The following is an 8013-nucleotide window of genomic DNA, read 5'->3' on the forward strand; positions in this document are numbered from 1 at the left end:
TTCAAAAATGTCGTTTCTGACCATTTTTTCCAGGTTTCCTGTTGCTCTTGTGTTGGAGAGAAGTTTTGGAGGGCCTGATGAGTAAGCACACTGGAAACAGGAAGGAAAGTCTTTCCTCCTCTGTGCTCCAGCATTGCCCACTGGCAGAGATTCATACCTATCATGACAGGAGGGAAAGGAAAGGGCCAGATCAGCTGTCCACTGTCCGGAACAGGCAAGAAGGGTGAATTTGAAGCTGAGAAGCAACAAACTGACAAATCGGCAGAAGCTGTGTGGCTACAGAAGGGGACAAAGTAGCTTGATTTCAAAACAGTGAAGACGTGGTGAAAATCCCACAATCTTATCACTCAGAGAACAGTGCTATTGTTCTTTTACATTTATGAAATGTTATACTGACTAGGAGTATGTATTTCATGCGTATGTATAACACATTATAGGAGATACAACAGTTAAATGGACATTTTAAGCAATTAGGATATTATTTATATGTGGATACAGTACATCATTTACATAATATTATTCATATACTGCAACATGATTTTCTTTTCTGGATGACAGAAATTTCACAGCTATTAATTGATTTGCCTAGAGCACCATAGCTGGGTTTACAGGGTTTTTTTCTTGTAATTTTACCATTCACTCACCTGCTACTATCTAAGGGGGATGGACAACCAAAGGGAGGAACTTGTTATTTCCAGCTGAGGAACTGGAGATAGTTCTATGAGGAAGGTGATAGAATTGACTTGCATTTGAAGGGGGGCTTTACATGCCGTGGGATAATTTGAATAAAGATTAAAGAGTCCAGGTGTGGGGGTACAGGGTCTCAAGGTGGGCTGGGAGGTGAGGGGGTAATCAAGTGTGTGGGTAAGGAATGGAAGGAAACTGAGAAACTGGTGATAGAACCAGGTGTCTAAGACTGTGACCTCTTTGGAAGGAATGTAGACTTCTTCACTTTGTAGGGGAGGCAACATGGCCCCCACCTATCTGACGTTTTCAGCTGGGGCTCTTTAACATAAAGACAGGTTAGCAAGAGAAAAACATTATATAGTGCAAGCAGCGAACATCGCATAGAGAAACCTCAAAAAAGTAACTCAAAAGCAGTCTGGCTTAGCACTCCAGCTTCTGTACCATCTTCAATGAACAATAATAAATTTGCAGAGAAATGATAAGACAAGGGAGGATTTTAGGCTCCAAAGGCAGCAAACTGTGGGAAGGTAGAAACACGGGAGGAAACTACTGACATAAGGTTTTCTGCAGATTCCTCTGGTGCCATCACTGGCCTGATAAGTCTGTCTCCAGTAAAGGAGAATTTATTTCCTGCTTTTAGGCAGTAAAGAGAGAGCTTTTTCTGGGTTCGCTGCTTCTCAATATGCTTCAGCTCAAAATAATTTTTATGTTAAGGCATCAACCTTAAATATAAAAGAGCCAGTTATTTCACTAACAAAATGAGCTTATTTGGGGATAACAGAGGACTTATAATTTGAAACATGCATGCTATGGTGAACCACAGGCAAATCAGAAGAGACAAAGGGAAGGTAAGCTTTTATTAGGTTTTAGAAAGAAATTGGGAAAGGTTGTTTTCAGCAAAAGTTTACTGGGAAAGAATAGGAGTTCAAGGTTGTGGCAGTATCTCATTGACTGCAAACATTGTTTGCATAGTTGTTGGGGCAGGGAGAAATCTATCTATCTTTCTTTCTTTCTCTTCCTTCTTTCCTTCCTCTTTCTTTATTTCCTCTTTCTTTCTTTCTTTCTTTCTTTCTTTCTTTCTTTTCTTTCTTTCTTTCCTTCTTTCTTTTTTTCTTTCAGAAGATGAGACACATTGGACCAGATGGATCTAATGGATATATTAAGAACATTCTATCCTAAAACAGTGGGACACACTTTCATTTCAAGTGCACATGCAACATTCTTCAGAATAGATCCCATGTTAGGTCAAAAATCAAGTCTCAACAAATTCAGAAAGACTGAAGTCATACCATGCATCTTTTCTGACCACAATGCTATGAAACTAGAAATCTACCACAAGAAAACGGGAAAGAGGACAAATATGTGGAGGTTAAATAACATGTAACTAAACAGTGAATGGGTCAACAGAGAAATCAAGAGGAAATAAAAAAATACATGAAGACAAATGAAATTGAGAACATAATGGTCCAAAATCTTTGGGAAGCAGCAAAACCTGTTCTAAGAAGGAAGTATACTGCAATCCAGGCCTACCTCAAAAAGCAAGAAAAATCTCAAATAAGCAGCCTACCTTACACCTAAAGGAGCTAGAAAAATAACAACAAACAAAACTCAAAGCCAGCAGAAGGAAGGAAATAATAAAGGTTAGAGTAGAAATAAATGATATAGAAACTAAGAACACAGTAGATTAGATCAATAAAACCAGAAGCTGGTTCTTGAAAAGATCAACAAAATTGATAAACCTTTAGCCAGACTCAGAAAAAAGGGAAGGGGCAGGAGGAGTGAGAGAGGACTCAAATAAACAAAATAAAAAATGAAAGAGGAGAAATAACAACCAACACCACAGAAATACAATTATAAGAGAATGTTAGGAGAAACTACATGCCAACAAATTGGGCAACCTGGAAGAAATGGATAAATTCCTACAAACATCACCTACCAAAATGGGAGCAGGAAGAAATAGAAAATTTGAGCAGACTGATTACCACCAATGAAATTGAATCAGTAATCAAAAAATTCCCAACAAACAAATTTCAGGACCAGATGGCTTCACAGGTATATTCTACCAAACATTTAAAGAAGAGTTAATTCTCATCCTTCTCAAACTATTCCAAAAAATAGAACAGGAAGGAAAGCTTCCAAATTCATTCTTAGAGGTCAGCATTACCCTGATACCAAAACCAGATAAAGACACCACTAAACAGACAAAGAACAACAACAACAAAAAAAAACAGAACTACAGGCCAATATTTCTGATGAACATAGATGCAAAAATCCTCAACAAAATATGAGCAAACTTAATCCAACAGTACATTAAAAACATCATTCACTAGGTGGCTTAGTTGGTTAAGTATCTGACTCTTGATTTCAGCTCAGGTCTTGATCTCAGGGCCAAGCCTCATGTTGGGCTTCATACTGGGAATGGAGCCTACTTTAAAAAAGAAAAAAAAAAAAACTTTGGGGATGCCTGGCTGACTCAGTGGATGGAGCATGTGACTCTTGATCTCAGTGTTGTAAGTTAGAGCCCCATATTGGGTGTAGAGATTACTTAAAATCAATCAATCAGTCCATCAATCATTCACTACAATGAAGTGGAATTTATTCCTGGGTTGCAAGGGTAGTTCAATATTCACAAATCAATGTGATACATTGCATCAATAAGAGAAGGATAAAAATCATATAGTCATCTCAATAGATGCATAAAAAACATCTGGCAAAGTACAACATCCATTCATGATAAAAATCCTCAATAAAGTAGGCTTAGAGAGAACATACTTCAACATAATAAATGGCCTATATAAAAAACCCATAGCTAACATCATCCTCAATGGAGAAAAACTGAAAACTTTCCCTCTATGTCAGGAACAAGTCAAAGATGTCCACTCTTGCCACTTTTATTCAACGTAGTACTGGAAGCCCTAGCCACAGCAATCAGACAAGAAAAAGAAATAAAAGGAATCCAAATTGGTAAGGAAGAGGTAAAAGTTTCACTGTTGGCAGATAACATACACACACACACAAACACACACACATGCACACACACACACACACATATGTATATATACAGAGAAAGAGAAAAGAGTCCATGAAAAAACTGTTAGAACTGATAAATGAATTCAATAAAGTCACAGGATACAAAATCAATACACAGAATTCTGTTACATTTCTGTACACTAATGATGAAGTAGCAGAAAGAGAAATTCCAATTACGATTACACCAAAAATAATAAAATACCTGGGAAAGACCTGTACTCATAATAGGTGTGGGAATTAAGGAGTGCACTTGTTGTGATGACCACTGGCTGACATATGGAAGTGTTGAAACACTGTATTTTACACCTGAAGCTAACATAACACTGTATGTTAACTATACTGGAATAAAACTTAATAATAAGAAAAAGATTAAATGAGACAGTGCATGTGTAACTTTCAGTACAGTATCTGGCACTTAGTAAGAAAGCCACAATAAAAACAAAACCTATAACACCCTGTAGAGAAAATTAAAAATAAATAATAAAAAAAAAAGAAGTGATAGACCCATTGACCACACCAATCTGATGGAGAGTGAGTCAGGATTCATCCAGTGACTACTGTTGGCTTTGAGCCTCTGCTGTAATAACAATGACACAGGGGTGGGCTTGGCACCAGGGCATAATTTGGCTCTCCCTTGTCACCAGTAGCCTCAGTTATGGCATTGGGATCATCTGTGGTGGGAGCCTTTAATTCTGGTGGACTTAGTGGTATGGTTTCTAGGGCAGTCCCTCGTGGGTAGGGGTCAGGGTCATTGGCATCTTTCAGGAATTTGGTCCTCAGGCTCTGGGGGTCTTTTAATAAAAAATTATGAATTTGGGGGTCCTTGGAAATACTGACCGACATAGCACAGAACCAGAACGAGGTACTCTCAACAACCAGTTGGCCCTTTTGTCTCCCTCCTGCTGTACAAAATCTTTTAAAATATTTTGAGTTTCAAGACACATGAAGTTTCAAGTTTGAGTTTCTAATTCTCTATTATCCCTCATTGATTTGACCTTAGGCGTTGTCACTGGAAAGATCTGCAGTGGACCTCTCCAGTGCCCGGTCTTGTATGTGGCTGCTTCCTTCCCCAGGGTGTCCCAGTAGATGTCCCTGGAATCCGAGTCAGCCTCCACTAGTGCAGTGCAGGTGTGGCCTCTAGACCTTCGAGAGCAAGAACAAGTGCATGAGGGGTCAGCACACACTGAGCAGTGCCTGGGCTGTTTCCTTGGGTGGTTTGCATTCGGTGAGGAGGTTGCTAAGCTCCTTGGGCATTTTAGCACCAGGTGCTATTTAGGGCCATTAGCTCTTATGCCACGTTGCCCCAGGAGTGGGACTCACCATATCTCACAGGATCAGGGGACAAGGCAGGACAGCAGGAAGGTGTGTAGCGACTGAGGGACCAGACTATGGCCACACTTGCCTTTGCAGGAGCTATGACTTCCAAAGGGAGGATGGGCTTGGAGTCCTGGTGCTGCTCCTCAGCACAGCAGTCACAGAAGGGGAGCCTCCCTGTCCTAAGGGCATGCTTGCCACCCTTGTCTGGTAGCCCACACTCGGGGAGGGTTGACACTTAGTCCATTAACTAACGCAATGGACCTTGCAAAAATCTTGGCCAATTCACCTCACAGCCGTCAGCCAGGTCCCATCTTAGAATATAACACCTCGGGAGGACTTAACTCCCACGGGTGTTCATAGGTGAAGACATGTCCATGACACCTCAACCAGCTCCAACAAGCAGTGTTCCAAAATTTGGGGGGAACTCTGCCTGCCTTCCTCTGAGCTTGCAATTTGGGATGAGAAGGGTGGGGGCACACTGCACAGTCAGCACTCTGCAAAGGCAGCACGCTGCATAGATAGTAAATACTCTGCACAGGCAGCACTCTGCACAGGCAATGAGTACTCTGCACAGGCAGCACACTGCACAGACAGTAAGTACTCTGCACAGGTAGCACTTTACACAGGCAGTAAGTACTTTCCACTGGCAGCACTCTGCACAGGCAGCAAGTACTCTGCACAGCCAGCACTGTGCAAAGGCAGCACACTGCATAGGAAGGAAGTACTCTCCACAGCCAGCACTCAGCACAGGCAGTAAGTACTCTGCACAGGCAATAACTACTCTGCACAGCCAGCACTATGCAACAGCAGCACACTGTGCAGATAGTAAGTACTCTGCACAGATAGCACTCTGCATAGGAAGTAAGTACTCTGCACAGGTAGTACTCTGCACAGGCAATAAGTACTCTGCATAGGCAATACTGTACAGCCCACAGTAGCATCTGAAAGCCAGAGGGTGGTGGACCCCTCTCGGATAGATTATCCCCTGGGAGAGGCTGTTGGTAAGCATTTGCAGCTAAAAGGCATTCCCCACCCCCCCAGGTCACTTGCCAGCAGATGAATCCATCCCATTCAGGAAGACAATTGCTGTGACTTAGTTAAATTAGCATTTGTAAAGAGGAGCCCCAGGTGCCACGTGGTGAGTTCTGGTTTAACAATAAAAAGCACCACGGAGGAAATTGAAATAGAGAAGTTTATTATTCACAGGTCCTGGAGGAAGTACACATCTCTTGGGGTCACACTGGGAGGTCAAGGTACCATCTCCAGGGGTCACACGGGGAGGTCAAGGCAAAGTGCAGGCAGAGAGGCAGGACCTGGGGCTCATGCCTTTATTAGGGTCTATGGGTGCAGTGCTTTGGGTCCCCCTCTTCTAAGGGCAGATTAGTCACCTCAAAAACAATGGGGTTTTGGTAACCTTTTGGGGTCTTATCTAAGGGACACACACGACGAGGACCCTGAGAGGTAACAGTTTGGGGGGGTGGGGGACACTTGTTCTAAAGGGCTATTGAGGAGTCATATCCGAAGCTTACGTTTGCTTGTGACTCTGAGGGCTACCTAGGGCACGTGTTCCAGGGAGGGGTGTCAGTTCAAGGCTCCCCAGGCCACCTGGCCACACAGAATGGGTGCCGAGGCAGCAACACCGTAGAGCGCCTGACCTGAACTCTTGACATTCATAGTTCGCGGTGAGCATGATGTCATCAAGGCCCATCCCTGTTGCAGCATACGGTCAAAATTTCCTTACTTTGCAGGCTGAATAATATTGCATTGGATTCCTGTACCGCCACATATACCAACATATATTTTGTTTATCCGTTCGCCATCTGGACTTTTGGCTGCTTCCATCTCCCAGCTCTCGCGAACATGGGTGTGTACACATCTCGTCAAGTTCCTACTTTTAATTCTTTTGAGTATATACCAAGAAATGGAATTATCGCTGGATCACATAGTAATCCTACGTTTAATTTTTTGAGAAACTACCACCCCATGTTTTCCTGGCCCTGTGGGGTTTTGTCCAGGTTCTAAGGGGTTCCTAGCCCTGTAGTAGGTTCCTGGCCCTGTGGGGTTTTGTCCAGGTTCTAAGGGGTTCCCAGACCCTGCCGGGTAACTTGGGTGGCTTTGGTCCAGCGTCTTGCACACTGTCTGGGGCAGGCCTCTCTAGGAATACCACCGCCTCCCACCAGCATGACCCCACTGCTCTCTTTGGTGGCAGTCTGGGAACCAGGTCTCGAGGGTTTGTTCACTAATCTCCAGTTCCCAACCCTACATTTTGTGAAGTAAGGAGGCTGTTTTAAGACCCACTTCTAGGGTTATTACTGATTTGCCAAGCAACTTTGGGAAGGAAAATAAAAAGAAACTAGAGTATGTCACCCTACCACATGCCTTTGTGAAAATAAAGGACACCTCATTTAGAATGGAGCCAGGAAGCCCTGAAGGGGGCGCTCTCACACAGGAACCTCTCCCTGCACTTGCACAATCGCCAGGTGGAAGAGAATTATCTTCAGGAGGGAGGACATCTTTCACATAGGAATTTCATTTACTGCTTTATTTTTATTTTTATTTTTTTTATTTATTTTTTTTTCAACGTTTTTTTATTTATTTTTGGGACAGAGAGAGACAGAGCTTGAACGGGGGAGGGGCAGAGAGAGAGGGAGACACAGAATCGGAAACAGGCTCCAGGCTCCGAGCCATCAGCCCAGAGCCCGACGCGGGGCTCGAACTCACGGACCGCGAGATCGTGACCTGGCTGAAGTCCGACGCTGAACCGACTGCGCCACCCAGGCGCCCCTACTGCTTTATTTTTAAAATTTATTTTGTAAATTCTAGTATAATTAACGTACAGTGTTACATTAGTTTCAGGCGTACAATATAGCGAGTCAACAATTTTATACATTTCTCAGTGATTATCACGATAAGTGTTCTCTGAATCCGCGCACCTACTTCACCCATCCACAGACATCCCCTCTGGTAACCGTCAGTTTG

This window comes from Panthera pardus, unplaced genomic scaffold (assembly GCF_024362965.1).
Source record: "Panthera pardus isolate Hobbes unplaced genomic scaffold, ASM2436296v1 HiC_scaffold_20, whole genome shotgun sequence".
Taxonomy (NCBI): Eukaryota; Metazoa; Chordata; class Mammalia; order Carnivora; family Felidae; genus Panthera; species Panthera pardus.